This window comes from Triticum aestivum, chromosome 3D, assembly GCF_018294505.1.
Source record: "Triticum aestivum cultivar Chinese Spring chromosome 3D, IWGSC CS RefSeq v2.1, whole genome shotgun sequence".
NCBI classification, from domain to species: domain Eukaryota; kingdom Viridiplantae; phylum Streptophyta; class Magnoliopsida; order Poales; family Poaceae; genus Triticum; species Triticum aestivum.
Genome location: NC_057802.1, coordinates 44317524 through 44335361, shown reverse-complemented (window position 1 = coordinate 44335361; position 17838 = coordinate 44317524). Strand labels below are relative to the sequence as shown.

Sequence of the window (17838 nt, the reverse complement as noted above, 5' to 3'; positions counted from 1 at the left end):
AGTCATATTTTTTACACACGCAAAAGCGGTAGAAGAATATTAAACCGCATACCTCAAAGCCTGTTAGCAGGCTGGTAAAAGCTTCGTTCAGCCCGCTTTTTGCGGACCGAACCTTCTCAACCACCGTACCCATTAGGGTACGGTGCTCTTCCACGATGGAAGCACGTCGAAGTGCTTCCCTCAATGTATCCGGCGCCTCCGGATTGATAGAGGTCATCAGTGGAGTCGGAGCTCCCCCCCCCCCTCCTTCAAAGGAGGCTTCTCACTCAGTTCCAGAACCACGTGGGTCTCCAGAGTCGTATTCGGCTGGGGGCCGGACTGGTCCAGGCCCCCGTCATCAGTTTCCATGGGGATAGTGCCCCCATGTTTTTGGCAGCCAAGGCATTACCCACTGGCATCGTTTATGCGGCCTTCCGCACCTCTCCCTGGCCCGGAGAGGTCCTCTGGGACAACACCTCGGTGTCATCCGTGGCATGAGGCGGAGAGGCTCGCGGAGGCGTTTCACTCTCCATCATCTCCGGCGCCAGAGAATTCCCCGAAGACGATGATTGTTGGGGGAGATCACGGGCCGGACTGAAACACATAGATGATATGTCATCCTACAATTTATAAAAAGCCGGATATATACATTATCTTTGAATACTTACGGTTCGGCCAGGGGCTTCGGCCTGGGGTTCCACTCGGGGATGGCTTCGGCGTTCGATTCCGAATCGTCCAAAAGGGAGAGCTTCCCCTTCTTGGACGCCTCCACCTCTAGGTCCGCGGAGGCCCCCGTTTTCTTCTTTCCCCCCTTAAGGGGAGAATTTCTCTCCTCCTCTTCCTCTTCCTCTTCATCTCCCTCGTGGGCGGAGAGAGCTTCGGTATCTTTGGACACTATGTCTGAAGTACCTTTACGGCGAAGGCCACTTCTGGCCTCCTTGCCCTTCTTCTTGGCCTTCTTCTCCGGTGCCTGGTACGGCGCCGGAACCAGCATCTTTGTCAGAAGAGGTATAGCTGGGTCTTCGGGCAGTGGAGCCGGACACTAGATCCGCTCCGCCTTCTCCGTCCAGCCCTGAAGGATAAGGGGAAGGCTTAGCATACTCCTTGGATCTACAAGATGAGGATATGTTTGGAAATCTGAAAAACTTACTGGAGTAGCCGGATGAGCGCAGTCGAAGCCAAGGTCTTCGGTCATTTTCGGCCATGACTTCTGGGCCTTGAAAAGCAGCTTCCATATATCTTTGTGTGTTGTGCCGAAGAACCGCTGCAAGGTCCGGGGACTGGCCGGATCAAACTCCCACATATGGAGAGTCCGGCGTTGGTAGGGGAGAATCCGACGAAAAAGCATCACCTGGATCACGTTGGCAAGACTGGTGTTCTTCTCTATCATTCTCTTGATGCGCTTCTGCAACGTCATCACCTCGTCGGACGACGCCCAATCCAGGCCCTTGTTAATCCATGATGCAAGCCGCATTGGAGGACCGGATTTGAACTCAGGAGTGGCGGCCCATGTGGCGTCGCGAGGCTCCGTGATGTAGAACCACTCCTATTGCCATCCTTTCACGGTCTCTACGAAGGTTCCCTTTAGCCAGGTGACGTTGGGGAGCTTGCTCACCATGGCGCCGCCACACTCCGCATGTTGACCCTCGACCACTTTCGGCTTCACATTGAAGACCTTGAGCCGTAGGCCGAAGTGGGGGGATGCGGAGGAACGCCTCACACACGACGATGAACGCCGAGATGTTGAGGAAGGAATTCGGCTAGATTGTGGAAGTCTAGCCCGTAGTAGAACATGAGCGTGGATGAAAGGGTGGAGAGGAAACCCTAGCCTGCGAAGAAAGTGGGGGATGAATACTACCCTCTCATTGGGCTCCGGGGTGGGAATGATCTGCTTTTTCGCAGGGAGCCGGTGGGCGATTTCCGCGGCTAAGTACCTCGCTTCCCGGAGTTCCTTGATGTTCCCCTCCGTGACGGAGGAGGCCATCCACTTGCCATGCGCTCCAGATCCGGACATGGCTGGAGGGTTTGCTGGGGAATGAAGGGATTGAAACTTAGGCGCTGGAGCTCGAGGGAAGATGGGCAGAGGAGGAAGGAGTGGGTAAAAAGATGGATCCTTATCTTCTTAAAAAGACAGTGAATATCGAGCGCCCCCCCCCCCCCACGAGCCTTAAAACTCGCCTATTCCCAAGGGGTCATGCAAACGGCCCGGTCGGATTACCCAAACCCGTATTGATGAGAATCCCGCAATAAGGGGACACGATCTCTGCTTTGACAAGACCTGTCAATGAAGACCGCGCCTCGAAACGCGAAGTGGGAGGCTGAAAACCGGTTCGAAATAATAATAAGGCCAGAACATAACGTCTCGCCGGAAAAGCTGCCAGTAGACGTGACTTGTTTTGTTTAAGTATTTTGCCCTTGTGGTTCGGTTGTAACTATTATATAGAGCCGGATATAGTTCTTTTGATCAACTACTTTGAAATATTCAGAGGAGGAACCCGCCTTGCAATGCCGAAGACAATTTGCGCACCGGACACATCGTCATTGAAGCCTGGTTCAGGGGCTACTGAGGGAGTCCTGGATTAGGGGGTCCCCGGGCGTCCGGGCTATGTGACATGGGCCGGACTGATGGGCTGTGAAGATACAAGATAGAAGGCCTTCCCCCGTGTCCATATGGGACTCTCCTTTGCGTGGATGGCAAGTTTGGCGTTCGGATGTGAAGATTCATTTCTCTGTAAACCGACTCTGTACAGGCCTAGGCCCCTCTGGTGTCTATATAAACCGGAAGGTTTAGTCTGTAGAGGCAATTACAATCATACAGGCTAGACATCTAGGGTTTAGCCATTATGATCTCGAGGTAGATCAACTCTTGTAACCCCTATACTCATCAAAGTCAATCAAGCAGGAAGTAGGGTATTACCTCCATTAAGAGGGCACGAACCTGGGTAAACATCGTGTCCCCCACCTCCTGTTACCTTTGATCCTCAAACGCACAGTTCGGGACCCCCTACCCGAGATCGGCCGATTTTGACACCGACAATCTTCTTCACTGCAAAACGAACAAGTAACTTTCCTTCTAGGTTTAGGATTGCTTGTTGTCTCCTTATTGGCTTATACTTTTGTTTCTTTCTTGGCTTCTTTTTTTCTGTTTTCTTCTCTTCTTTCTGAAGCTTCTTCTTATGCTCGTCTTCTCGCTGCTCCAACAGTGTCTTCCATCTTTTTGCTCACTCAGATAGTCGACCTTGTTTTGGCACACGAGCAAGATTTTGTTGGGGGCTGATGATTGTGGGTTTGCTGTAGTTGCAACATTGGGTGCACTTTGCTTGAGGGGCTTGTTGTTGTACCACCTCTTCCCTCGACATTTGCTCCTTTTTCATCAAAGCAACTATGGGCCATAGCTGCTTGATTACATCTGACAGAAAGTTATACGCTAGATCAACGGAGCATGCTTCTGCTACTAGTGCACTCATATCTCTGCACAATGAGTCGTACTTCAGGGTGTTTGTTTTTGGTAGTCCAAAGTCAAGGAACCTCCCATAGGTGTCCATGTTTGTCGTAGCTGCTTCTGACCACCTCTCCAGCATGTATCTACTTGGAATTTCTTGCACATTAAGCTTATCATCAACCTTATAATGTGTGAACAAAGCACACCATTCATCTCAAAGAAATGGTAGCTACATGAGTATAGCCCCTCCTCCATCACAACATGGACCTGGTATAGTTTTGGATTCTCGGACATGCTTGAGTAAAGCTCGAACATCATACCTTCCTACTTAAGGATAGGCACTTGATTGATTATATAACGTGTCGATGCTGTCACTTGCTCTTGGAACTTGCCAAAGATGTTGCGTGTATAGAATGTAACAACTTGACGCTATATACTGTACCTGCATTTAACAATTTTTTTGTTTTTTTTGTTACTTTAATGGTTACTTTTGCAAGGGAAGCATGCATTAGATTAATGGATTGTACTTTTTTGTATGTACCGCCCCCAAAGTGGTGGTGTTGTTGTTGTTTCTCCAGTGAAAGCAGCATTATCTTCACGTTCTAGCATCATTTCTTGTAGCAGTTCATATCGCCTTACAAATGTCCAAACCGAGTACTGTGGATGCACCAATGTCTTGAAATAATAATTTAGCCTCTCTGATCTCCCAGTCATGCTCGTGAACGGGAAGACATCATTCTTGAAGTATGCAGAAGCCCATGTCTGTCGGCATTCCCACATGTTCTGCAAGTGCCTATTCTCTGTGTACTCGAAGCAATGCATGCAACATGTGCTGCCACGTTTCTTCAAATTCATCCACTGTCTCGGACCCATTGACGCACTCATAGAAAGCTTTCTCAAAGATAGAATCCCTGGTAAGCATCCTCCCAAGTTTCTCACGCGCCTTGCACTGTACATGCCACTTGCAACACCTATGTACCGTGTGAGGGAATACATCAGAAATTGAAGTTTCCATTGCTTTACACTGGTCGGTCACAAGGTTTGTTGTGTACTCATTCTTCATGCAAGCAACCATTTCCGAAAGACCCACTTGAAGGTTTGAATTTGCTCATTTGGAAGCAATGCACAACCTAGGACAACAGTCTAAAGATGATTGTTGATGCCAACTATTGGAGCAAAAGGCATGTTATATTTGTTGGTGCAAAAGGTTGTATCAAAGAAGACACAATCCTTGTACTTGGGGTATAGCGCTCTTGTTCTCCCATCCACCCAAAACAATGCTTCCACAGCATTGGTCTCCTTATTCATTTTTGTTGCATAGAAGAATTGCGGGCTTTCAGCTTGCCGTCTCTTAAATATTCGACTATGACATGGTTTGACGCATCTCGGATCGTGCATTCGAAACATCTCTTTTCACATAACCAAGGCGCCTCTGATCACCTCCATGACAATTTCCAAGGATACCCACGCAATCTGAGGTTGACAAATTGCGTTCATGCAAAGTCATTATCATTTGGTGGTCTTCTCGTGGAATCTTTCGGTGAGACCGGTAAAACCTAACTTTCTCTTCCTACTGCACTAGAGGATGGTTATGCTATTTTGTAGAACATGTGATAGTCCATCGGTCCTCTCGGAGCCCTACAATCATGTGAGCCTTGCAATCGTGACGTTGCAACATGTTCCTTTTTCGTGTGTCACTCGTGTTCATCCAAAGTCTAGGGCGTCTGCTAGCATTCCTTGACTCTGTTGCAATACTATATGTAGTGCTATCAGATCCACTCTGGTCACCATCCTTTTGTGCATGAACACATGTGAAAGTCCTACTAATTAACTTTGTGGGTCCTCTCGCTTGGTTGTTTTTCAAAGCGCATGTTCTGATTCCATACCCGTGGCTGAAAGCATATTTCTTGTAGAAATTTCTTGCATCGTCAACTGTATCAAAGGTCATGCACACATATGGAACAAGCGGCTGCGATGATATTGCATCATCATCTGCATCATCCTTATCCCGTTGCACATCAGTAGCATTAATCATCCCTTCCATATTAACTCCATTTCCAGCAGAAATCTGTGCCCTGATGTAGCTCTCGTCATCCCCAACTCCAGCATCAGCTGCCTAAATTTTGTTTCATTGTTGAAGAAAAAAAATACCAGATAATCAGCAAAGAAGGTAGAATGTAGAACTAGTGTTTCTAGCAGATAATATTATATAACTTCAGTTTAATTTATCATTCCATACATGCTACTCATATATAATGCTTCTACAACTGCTACTACAATCATCATCTCATGATACTAATATAAACGCTTCCACACACTTGCTACTACAATGATCACAATGCTAAAAGTAATGATGATCATATTTGGGTCATGTTGCTTTCCTAGAAGATGCAACATTTTTCTTGTTCAACTTTTCTAGTGCAGAAACTTGTCCCAACATGATCAAATGTGATTAACATGCAACACAGCCAACACACATATAGCATAACCATGGAGTCAATGCTTTATATTTTCACCACACATACAACATAACCAACATGCACTTTTTTGGGGGGCTTTTTCCAGATTTTTTGTTGCAATTCTTAAACTGAATTTTTTGAAAGCAGCATTTCATATGTGGTTTCAGTGAACAGAGGACAATGGAGATGCACTGCTGCAATTTGTACTACATATCTGAGGAGACAGTGAACAGAGAGATAGAAATTCAGGCACATGACACACTCAATTGCTGCATGCTTGTAGGAAGCTAGGGTTTGTTTGCAACTTACCCAAGCATGCGAGGAGCTAGCCCGGGAGCCATCAGTAGAGAAGACAGGAGGATTGTGGAGCTCCCCTGCAGCTCCAGACCGCAGATTCCGCTCGCCGGCGAGTATCGGGACCGATTTTGCCTGCATGTTGCTGGATGGAGCACCGGAGCTTCGATCCATGGCGGCCGACAGCATAGGGCACACTATATGGTGACTTGCCATGGCGCGAGGGAGGGGTCAACTTGCTGCAATCGGCGAAGGAGTTGTGTAGCACAGCGGCGATGGTTGAGGAGGTGGATGCAGAGGCAGTGCCGTCGGGAACTCGCCATCGCCCTGGTTCGGGCAGGTGTAGAGGAGGAGGAGGTGGGGTTTCTGCTTCCACCTCCGGCGATTGTAGCAACGAGCGGGTATGCAACAGCGTACGGTTTTTCTCTGGACACGTGCTGACAATCCAATGGCCGCGCTTAATTTCCAGTCAACTGCTCTTTTGACGGCTGTTATGAGTTATGACGCGAATTAGCATCCGGATGACGCCTAGCATGCGCCATATTGTATATGGTCAGTCTAGGATGAAAGTCTATTTATCAACTTGGTTAATCTGGTTGCAGTCAATCTAGTGGGTGCTTCTTTCACTTCAGTATTTATCATTGATATTGGCAGTTTTCTATAGTACTCTGTTTGTATTATTTTTACCTTTTTCTCCATGTTTGAGTACTTGCATTGTTTTTGCTTCTGACTTTATTCCTATGCTGCATGCTGCAGACGACAGTGCCTCAAACTTGACGTTTCAATCATTTGATAAACGTCCTGGAACCTTTGACCAATACTTGTTGCTAAATTTTAAGTTTCGTCACTCATATACCGTCACATACTATAACAAGGCTGTTGTTTAGATTGTTATCAATCATGTCTGATCATCTAAAAGTTAAGCTTTTCTGACCTTGCACTTGCACGCAACTGCTATCATTATTGCTTAGAAGGGACAGCTTAGTGATTACCATGTTTGTTTTGCTCAAATCAAAAGAAAAATTGTTTTGTTACTTGAAACTTGTTTGAGTGATAAATTATTTTTTTAGGTTCTTAAGCATAAATTTATTTATTTGCACCTGTTGTAATGCACGGGCCTTTTTTTCACAGTGTAGTGTCAAAAAACGTCTTAACGTCTTACATTATGGGACCGAGGGAGTAGTAGAAAAGAGGGACGGAGACGGGTGGTCCATGAATCCATGATACACATGGTAAACATAAGGGGCAATGGATGCTCGTACTGGATCGGCCAACATATTCAAATTGTTTCCTACCAAAATTCAGTATGCATGTATAGCGGGTGTTCAACTGTTCATTGTACAGAGATAGACAAAGCGTGTTTCGTTCACCTTATGTGATTTTCAGCAATTGCTAATACAGTATAAGATATTATGGCTATGTTATAGGATGAACTATCTCCGGTTGGTAGTAGCATTCGGTCAAGGCTCTAGTCAACAATCATCATCAACAGTATGAGATGCTCTCCTCCGTCAACCATGGCGCCATCTCGAGGAATTGTTCCTTGTCGTAGTTATCGGATATCTGCAGAAAACGGAGTCTTGGCGTGGACAAGCTCATGTGGAACCTTTCATCGGGTGCGTCGGGGTCTCGAAAGATGTAGGTGTGGCAGTCGTTGATGGCGAGGCGCTCCAGCGAGGGCGACACCAGTGCGTTCCCGTGGAGGCTGCAGAGCACGAGATCCAGGCGCAGCAGCGCCGGGCAGCACGAGAAGTCCAGCTGGCGGGCGAGGCAGCACGTCTGCACGGCCTCGCGCGAGGGCAGGAAGGAGAGCACGTGGCAGAGGACCTCGTCCGGCAGTGGGCCGAACATGTCGACAGGGCAGCTCATCTTTGCAGATCGGTGCGGCGGCTGCAGGAGGTCGATTGAAAGAAGCCCCATGGACGTCCTTATATACCAGCTGGAACCGGATATTATCTAGGGAAACCCCAGCTCCTCTAAAAAGAAACAAAACATCTACGTACGTCCTAAATTTTTGGGATCTGTTATCCCTCCAAAAAAGAAAACTGGGATATGATTCCTTAATGCTGTTCTTCATCATTATCAAAATTGAGTAGGTGCATAATTTGCTTCCATAATAACGTTATGATTTGTTCTGTGGTGCGCCGATCCGTCATCAGTTTCCTTAAAATCCCGTGTTTGTTTCCTATAATAATCTACTCGGCCATCTTATCTTACGCTAAAGTAGAATCAAATACCGCCCCACGGTGCTAAACTTGTCTTCCGCCGCCGGGCAAAAAGAGTCGAGGGTGCTGATCCCTCCCCGAGCACCGCCAAGCCCCGTCTCCGTTGCTAATCTGCACGCCGCCTCCGTCGCCTGCTCGGTCCCGCCCGTCTACACCCCCTCCCAACATCGTCCTCCACCGCCACGAGCTCCCGTCGGCGCCTACACCTCTGCCTAGATGTACAAACCATCGTTGCATAAAAATTATCAAGCTTGCTCATGGTTGCATGCTCCCGCTAATTAAAGTGAAGCGGCGGGCTTGTTCCACGATGTGTGGCCATGTATTTTTGTAGTACTTGAAGAGTTATTTTTCCTTTCGTGCGGGCGGTTTGTGATACTCGGTCTTGCACTTGTTCTTACACATATCCAGGAATTTGTTCTGCAAATATCTCCTCTTCTAGGTGATGATGCATGAGTCTGGGTTGCCACGTCGGATCCGCGACCCATCATTCAGAAATTCCTCCAGGAGCAGCGATGAAGGTACATGCGCGCCGTCGTAATCCTTTTGGAGCCTCTCATTAGTTTTCACAAGCCGAAGATTGTCGTTGCTATGCCAGTAGTTGTATGTGGCCAGCCGACTCCGTCGAGTTCTTGTGGTGTCGTCGTAGTTGGATTCATCGTCACCGTCGCCGCTGTAGTTGGAGCTAGCGGCCACAAAAGACGCGGTCGCGGGTTGCCTTGGTGCTGGAAGCGCCATTACGTAGGAGAAGTTATCACTATCGATCGTCGGATGAAATAAAGATGACCATCAGTCTGTGATGTTAATCACGTCCTTAACATCCTCATTGTTGGAGAGGAGAACTGTATCGAGAGAGGAGGAGAAGAGAGGAAGAGTGGGCGCCATGGATCGGTACGACTGCTGATTGTGTTGTCTCGAACGCTCATGTATACTAGATCGGGATCGCGCCTTGGCGCGAGGATGCCGGTCCCAACCACATGGCCAAGCAGGTAAAATTTAGATGCTATGATGCGTAAGTAGAAAAGATAATAATTGCAGCTTGCCACACCCCACCTGATTCAATTGTATCCAGTCCGATAATGCTTGTATAGAATATATACACTTATGCTCACCCCATAATACCTAATATATATATTTGAAGTACACCAAAATCAAAAGCATCAGTAAAGCACAATTAAGAACGAAAGTCCCTTTCTGTGCTCGAGCACATGTGCTCGCGGTATCGTCCTCGTTCAATATCCTCGAGATAATGGACCCAGCACGTGAAGGCTTAAGCATTCTTATTTGTTCAGGGCCGATGGTCCCAAATCATAGACAACGCCGTGAGTCACGTTTTTACCGGCTCAAACGGAAGCACACGACACAGAGAGCTCCTAGTTGGCGCTTCAGGCGCCAGCTAAGGGAGCTGGCGCTCACAGCCGCCGAATCGTGGGCCAGCCCGTGTGGCGACCACACCCAGTCGCTCGCTAAACTCGCCCCGCTTGGTCCCTCGCTCGATCGAGAGCTTCGAGGGCTGTTCCGTTGACTTTAGAAAAAAGATGAAAACTTAATATGAAAAAAATCTCAAAAAAAGAAAAAAAACGAGATTTTGAAAAGTTCACAGATTTGGAAACCTTCATCCATTTTTTGAAATCATCAAATTTGGAAAAAAAGTTCACAAAAATTGACAAAAATTCATCAAATTGGGAAAGAGTTCATCAATTTTGAAATAAGTTCACCGAATTTAAAAAAAGTTCATCAATTTTGAAAAACAGTTCATCGATTTTGAAAAAGAGTTCATCCATTTTGAAAAAAAGTTCATCGATTTTGAAAAAAGTTCATCAATTTTGAAAAACAGTTCATCCATTTTGAAAAAGAGTTCATCGGTTTTGAAAAAAAGTTCATCAATTTTGAAAAAAGTTCATCGATCTTGAAAAAGAGTTCATCGATTGTGAAAGAAAGTTCACCGATTTTGAAAAATAGTTGTTTCAAATTAGCAAAAGAAATATAAAACCGTTCCGAAAAGAAGAAAAAAAAGAACAAAAAACATAACAAAACCGTTTCGAATAAAAAGGAAAAGAAGAAAAGGTGAAGAAGCAGTAGTTTGGGCAACTAATACGAGTTAGTGGGGTTGTTAGTGCATGAGGCGAACGACCGTGAGGTCGCGGGATCGATTCCCATCCAAAGCTTGACTTTTTTTGTCCTCACGACAGGAAGGAAAGGAAAAAGATGGGTCAGGCCCAGTTAACGCGGCTGCAGGCGCCGGTTTGTGGAAACAGCTATAACCGGCGCCTGCAGCGCTAAATAGGAAATGCCCACGATATGGGCCGTCAAATCCGAGATTCTGGACGAACGGAGACATTGGACCCCATTTACCGTGCGCCACCGTTGCATTTACCAATCTTCCTCTGCCCATTGCTCAAAAAGAAAAATCTTCCTCTGCCCAAAAAAATAACTACAGTACCCATCCTTTCTTCTTCAAAACCCACACCGGGGTATCTATCATAATCCGTAACTGCAGATCCGCTGGTGGAGATCTCTGACGGCGCCATGCCCCACATCTCGCCAAGCCATGCACGAAGACACGAATGGAGTAGCAAATACGTTTAGGTATCCCTCTCCCAACAAACATCTAAGGCATCCATTTTTTTTCCTCATTTCATTCAAAATTTGGACTCGTAGATCAGCCTTGTCCGCCACACCAGAATTTTGTAGACACATGGCTGCAGACAGCTATGAATGCAACATGCATTAAACTTTTAGGTACAGTCTTTCAATTTACCCAACAAACTCAAATACCAAAATCATGATTCTTCAGGTATAACCATCAACGCCCACCCACATCATAATTCTCAAGATCAAAACCCAGCCCAACTCACAACAGATTCAGTACAGTTATTCAGCCACCAAACTATTTATTCAGACAAGTTCCACACAGGAAGTATCAAGTAATACATCAAGACACAGTTGTGGATCAACAGATGCAACGGAAATTTTAAATCTTCACCATGAGACAGGCTACAACAAATCAGTCCACACTATCTGGAAATTGTCATGCGCATACACCATTTATCCTAACCATGCAAGTACTGTCTTAGGTACATCCCTAATTTTTCAGTCAACTCACTTTCAGACGTAGCTCCGCTGCATTGTTGCAATTGTTCCGGCAGTGAACTTTGACTCCACAGTTCTTGCATCGAGCACGTCTCCTAGCCTGCTTTGGTACATCTCCGCAGTCTGGGCACATAGTCCCTTCGTGCCCCTGTCGCCGGAAAATGGTGCAGAATGTGGTCTTCTTGCTCAGGCCATAGTAAGTCACTTTCTCTCTGTTGGTCGTAGACCTGCCCATCTCCTTCCTTTTAATTTGCCGGTGGCAATGGTCCTGCAATTCAGTTCCCAGAGTCATTTGCTGAATTAACATCATCGTTGCAACAAGTGCCCCTTCAGTCTGAATTTGGTACATGACACCACCATTTTTGGCAATCATGTCTTCCAGTCCAAGCGGTTGTGCTCCTCACGGTATTCTGCTATGTACCAGTCATTGGCCTTGGACCGCAACAACCTGATGAGAGCATGGCATTCACAATGGCACGATCCTCTGTTCTCAACCCCCGCCTTCCCCCTGTGTAAACAAACAGACACAAAGAGAGAACACTTTTTCAGAGACAACTGTTGGATGAAATATTTTCAAATACTAACATGTTATAATAAATCGATACTACCATACCGCACAACCACAAACAATCTCCTGCATGCATTTTGTCCTCTCCACATTTAGCCTACTCTTGACGTATCTAATGTCAAATCCTTTCTCCCATGAATAAAAGTGTAGAAGTAGTAGGCTTCATCAAGAGAATCAAAGCTTGCACCCAAAGTTGCCACTATGACATTGTCCCCAGCATTGTCGGCAAAACCACAAATAGTCTTCTCCAGAGCAGTAGTCCGATTAGGACATGGCGTCTTTTCCGGCGGAGCAGCACCTACCCTCATTCTGCAATCAAGCAAATCCAACAAACTGATACGCATTTCATGGATACTTTTATAGAAAGCGCTTGCAAACATTTGCAAGCACCGGACACCTATTTTGCAGTGTAACAGTGGTCGAACAATAACATTTCTTGCCCCTGCTCTTCTACTTGTGGTTTAGCCGCACAATCAACAAAGGAAGAATCACCCCTTTCACACTAGCGGCAACATGGTAATTACTTCAAACCACGGATTATGCAATGCCCAGCCTATTCTTGTTCTCAATTTTAGAAGCATGTACTGAAAGCTAGATCAGTCAGCCCTGCATCTATATTTACGGGGCCACACACCTGGCAGTTCAGGCAATACCAACGCATAGGGATCCCTCCCTTTCACAATTTGCATGCTCAGATTGTTTCAAAATCATGCCATAATAATTTGGTCGCACAAATTTTGTGGTTCTGCAGAACTGACATACCTTCGTTTTCGGAGCTCTAGGTTCGATCTGTCCAATGGAGTGCTCCGACTCTCTCGGCGACCCTTCTCGGCCTGCATCCGCCGCCCCTTCCGCCGCACAGATTTTGCCGTCCGCATTCACCTCCACCATAGGCGCCAGCGGCTCCTCCGTCGGCCGACTGCATCGGAAAATTGCTGTCGTTCACCTTTTCGAGCATGGTGGTCCTAGCTAGGCACCCAGATTGGAAACAGAAGGTTCATAATCCTGAGTACCCAAAATTAATTAAGACCTTTATGGTATACCTGAATACTACTAAAAAGTATATATCACTTCCAGAATGACAAATGGACATACCTTGATCTTTTTACACTAAACCAGTAAGCAAATATGATTGAACAGGACATAGGTGTATATAAATCTAACTTTGAAATTGAAAAACTTAACATGCTCCATGAGCAATTGTTTGTACTGAGTCTAATTTGTACCGCAACCTCTGAATTTATACACGAAGATATAGATTTATACATCAAATTCATAGCATAGAAAGAACTAAATTTACATGAGACTAATTTCAAATTTATTATTCATGATAAGCAATAAGGAGCATGCACATTTGCCTTTTGCCTCAATGTGCTGTAGCTATTTTATCAACCCAAGTAACAAAGTAGCATTCTTGCTAAACGTATGAAAATTAAGAGACTGCTGAAAGCCATACGTGTTTAGATTAGAAAATAGCCGTATCGAGATATCTTTTGGTGGGGTCACACAAGGAAAATATCAATACAAGCCACAAAAAAGGGGTAAAAAAATGGAGGTTACTTTCAATTGATCCAAGTAAACTGAAATCAGAACAGAACCATCATCATGAAGAACACCTTGTAATCAACTTACTCGCCCTGTTACATATGGTATGCTTTCTACTGACCTCCTTCCATAAAGGCAACTGGCCACTTCTACGCTGGAAATCAAAATAGTGCCTATGTTTTTCTTCAGATGTGGCCTAAGATCACAAGATAAATGCCCTAAGCGTGCTCAAACAATTAGATAAGGCAAAGCGCTACTGGAAAAAATTAACATTATAGTATAGCAACTAAAAACAAGGGGTAAATGAAGTGCTAAGGAAAGGAAAAGTTCATTACCAAACCTACTTGAAGGTTTGCAGCCTGAATTCCAAGATTTGCCAGTCTCCCTCAGGGATCAATTTCTTCCTCTAGTTGATCTGTGAGTGATACAGGAATTGCATCAACCAAGCCATCCTTAAAGACAACAAACATGATATATAGGGTTTACAATCTGTTCAAGAAAAAGAAAACGCCGGCGAAGAGCACCATAGGGGGTGGAGAAGAGGCGGCAGTAACGATGCCTAGGACACAGAGCGCGGTCTCGACATCTTCGCCCATCTGTCCAATGCTAACTGGAGGCACACTGCTACTTTGCAACTCGTAGTGCTGCTGGTTGGAGGTGCCATAAAAGTCAGCAGCAAGGCAAAGAAAGGAGAGATAAGCCAAGAGTCCCTAGCCCCCTTTTTTGACTCTGATTCGGCCATGGAGGGAGTGGCAGCCATAGTGCTCGAGCTCGTGGTGTCAGTCTCTGACTCGCCGTGGAGGGAGCAGCAGCCCATCTCGGCTTGACGTCCTCGTGGAATACCATCTTGTGCAGTGCTGCGGTGGTCCGGACTCCTCCTACAAGGTTGCTTAGAGGAAGAGAAAATGCGGTTAGGTAGGAAGTGAGCAATGATGGGAGATCGACGGAGAGAGGCGTTCTGCGCGGTGAGACGGCTCACCTTGAGCGATGGGCCAGCCAGCGTCGGAGTCGGCTGCGGCCAGATCTACCAGCCACCACCTCCAACCGCTCCTTCTCCATCGTGACCTGGATGAAGGAGGCAGATCTCTGCCGGCCACCACTCCTCCCCCTCCGTGTACGGCGACGGGGTGTGGCGGAGATGATGGGGGTGTGGGAGGCAGAGCTACGCCGGCTGCCGCGTGTGATGAAGAAGGCTCCACCTAGGCGCGTCTCCTCCGCCCGCGGCGCCGGCAGACTGCGGCCGCATCTGGCTCAGACGGCGACAGAGAGGAGATGGAGGCGGCCAGCGTCTCCATCCTACGAGATGGCTAGCGGCGACGACTGCGAGAGGGGTGGAGCGAGTGGGAGATGACGGGGCGAAGGGGGCGATGGGGAGGATGGCTGGCGGCGACGACTGCGAGAGAGAGAGAGAGAGAGAGAGAGAGAAAGAGAGAGAGAGAGAGAGAGATGCGGGAGAGAAGCGAGGAGAGGTCGAACCCTACGCGTCTCTTCGATTGGGGAGGAGGCAGCGAGAGGCAGCGAATCGGTAAAGGGCACGTTCCACCGGCCTATGTGAAATCCCAAGATTGCCCTCGGCAGGGTGCTATATTAACCGGCGGTGGTAGCAGATATTTACCGCGAAGTGAAACTGTTCATTGTAGCAGTGTCGCGGGCTCGATCCCACGGCTGAGGCAATCCTAGGGCGAGATCCGACGGCCTGAAACGCATCAAAAGAACGATCCGACGGCTGACAGTGGCTAAGCTCTGAGAGAGCTCATGTTCTCCCTAGATACTTATTCCTGGATACACTACAATGAGACCGAAAGTCAATGGAGGATGATGGAAATGAGATAGCTGTTGTGGCGCCAGATTTTTACAATCCCTCCCTTTAGAAACTAAAAAAGGAGTCAAATAAAATAAAAAATAGAATCAATCACCCCACAGAGAAATAATAAAGTAAATCTGTGCACGTAAGAAAAAGATGGATCGTATGCTGCATTGACCGGCCATATCATGGCACTGATCTGTGATACCTCATTTTATTAATCTGGTAATGAAACAGAAAAGTGTATTTCGCACCTATTTTCCTAGAGGTGACTCTGTGTTATCGAACCCATGAGAGGAAGATTCCTTGGAAGTGATGGTCTCTAGCAAAATTTTGTCAAAGTGTCAAATCCAACTTTTGACCGGATCAACAAACAAATAGTGATTCAAACACTTATAATAAAAAGATGTACGGGTATGAGGTCTTAATTCTTACAACCTTGTATTTGTGCTGGGATCAAATAGGATATTAATTTGTGCGCGGGAAGTCACCCATCGAGATGTGCTTGTTACGGATCGAAGTGGGGGATGTGTCCAAATAATATCTTGACCGGCACATGTCCTACATTAAGAATCAATTGTCCTACCGCAGTCCTTATTTGCAGGGATATTGTGATTGTCACATGTCCTCCTTGATTACCTATATCAATTTTTGCCCTTCACGTGTACCTTTTCTCGTAGTAAACAATGAGAACTCAGCAACAATTGTTTGGAGTTGGAAGAAATACCCACATAGGAAACAAAGGTGGGCGAGCCGAAGCCCGAAGGCACATGTGAAGACCAAATAGAGAAGTAGTGAAGGAGGGTGAAGACCATCATCAAACTTTACCTATTTGTGTTTTGGACGACACTTACATGTGGAGAAATGTACATGATGATCGCTATGTATGTAGGGAAGTGGGAGAAAGACATCGGAGTTTGTCAATGAATTTTCAAATTTTGAAAGAAAGACAAATGGTTTCAATACTTGTTCTGAAAAGTTCACTATGAATTTGGAAATAAAAGGTATGGCATCCAATATGCACTTATATTATTTTTTCGTATGTATCTGTGGTTCAAATTCTATTTGGTGTGCAAGCATGTAGTGATGGAACTATCTTCAGTTTCTAAATATCATCATCAGATTTTAGTAAGAGTTCAAATAATATTACGCTTGCTTTGACCTTAGTTCAAGAAAATCATAGGAAGCATTTATTTGAATGGCCTGATAGTCCAAAATCCAAATAGCTGATAAACACACACCTACATATGAGTGTTACTAATCCATAAAAATAACAAATGACAAGCATAGTAAGAGCTAGCTTATCATGTCACGATGAAATTGTATGGAGTGACATAGAGTGATGATACCAAGGCTAGAGCAAGGAGTAGGACGAGATAAAAGAGGGTGAGGGAAGAGCAAATTATGTCTTGTCGGTGGGGTACGAGAAAAAGGATGTGTGTCGAGGAAATTTGGAACTAATGGAAGAGGAGATAAAACTGCCAGAACAAATACAACCAGAGCAACATTGTTCTGTTATCCCGTGACTATCTTTTTTACACAAATTTGATATGCCTTATGTTTACATATGCAACCAGTAAAACATTCGAAAAGCCCATGGCAACGCACGGATATGTTTGCTAGTATTTCATAAGATAGGAAACCGATAAACATCATTCAACCCTCTCTCAGGGTTTCAAATTATAATAGACCAGACCACCTGTACTCTACCATGGTACCCGTGTAAAAATTCACTCCACAGGGTCGACGTATGGCACACGACTCCGCAAGATCAGGAAATGTTACAGTAGAATTATTACAGTCCCGGCCATAACAAAACTAGCAAATCTAATTAGCAACGCTGCCACGGGCCCACGGCCACGACACGAAGTGTTTGTTGATCGCTTCTCTGCATTTTTCAGACCAATAGGACATCAATAAGCAAATTGGAAGGAAAACACACTAGGACCATGAGGGTATACATGATTTAAGGTAGCAGAATTTCTAGCTCTCCATGAAGTTGAGATAACTGTTGCCGCACCCACAGCCACCACCTTCCTCTCTGCTCTTTTGGAAAACTCTCTATCCTGCCACTTAATTCATCTATCTTGCTACGAATGTTGCTCATACCAGTCACACTTTTCACAAGACCCCATATAACTTTTGCTACAATGCAATTACAAAACTAATGCTCTACAATTTCCTAGTATCTTTACCTTTCCAAATTTTATTTTATTTTGCAAGATTGACCCTAGTTAACACACTATTTTAAAAAATTAGCCAAATGAAAACTTCTTAGAGAAATTCTAGCATACCACATATTTCTGTGAGGCCATACTCTACCTGATCAGTTTTCAAAGTCAAATACAAATATCTAACAGCAAACTTATCTATCATCTTGCTCAGGAAAGATTCACTTCTCTACATATTGCTATAAGCTGAGCCCACATGTC

At 45.7% G+C, this 17838-nt stretch overlaps 1 long non-coding RNA gene across 14 annotated transcripts; it reads right to left on the bottom strand.

Annotated features, from left to right (window-relative positions):
• Nucleotides 1-11221: 11221 nt before the first annotated feature.
• LOC123077253 (uncharacterized) lies at nt 11222-15108 on the bottom strand. Of its 14 annotated transcripts, none has more exons than XR_006436512.1 (6): nt 14582-15105; nt 14127-14491; nt 13938-14017; nt 12820-13798; nt 12103-12366; nt 11222-11997 (listed from the first exon to the last, which is right to left on the bottom strand). It is a non-coding gene; the product is annotated as an uncharacterized lncRNA (long non-coding RNA). The 14 variants fall into 14 exon arrangements; XR_006436504.1 differs by having other exon boundaries at nt 12820-13062; nt 14582-15102; XR_006436509.1 differs by having other exon boundaries at nt 12820-13026; nt 14582-15102.
• Nucleotides 15109-17838: the final 2730 nt, after the last annotated feature.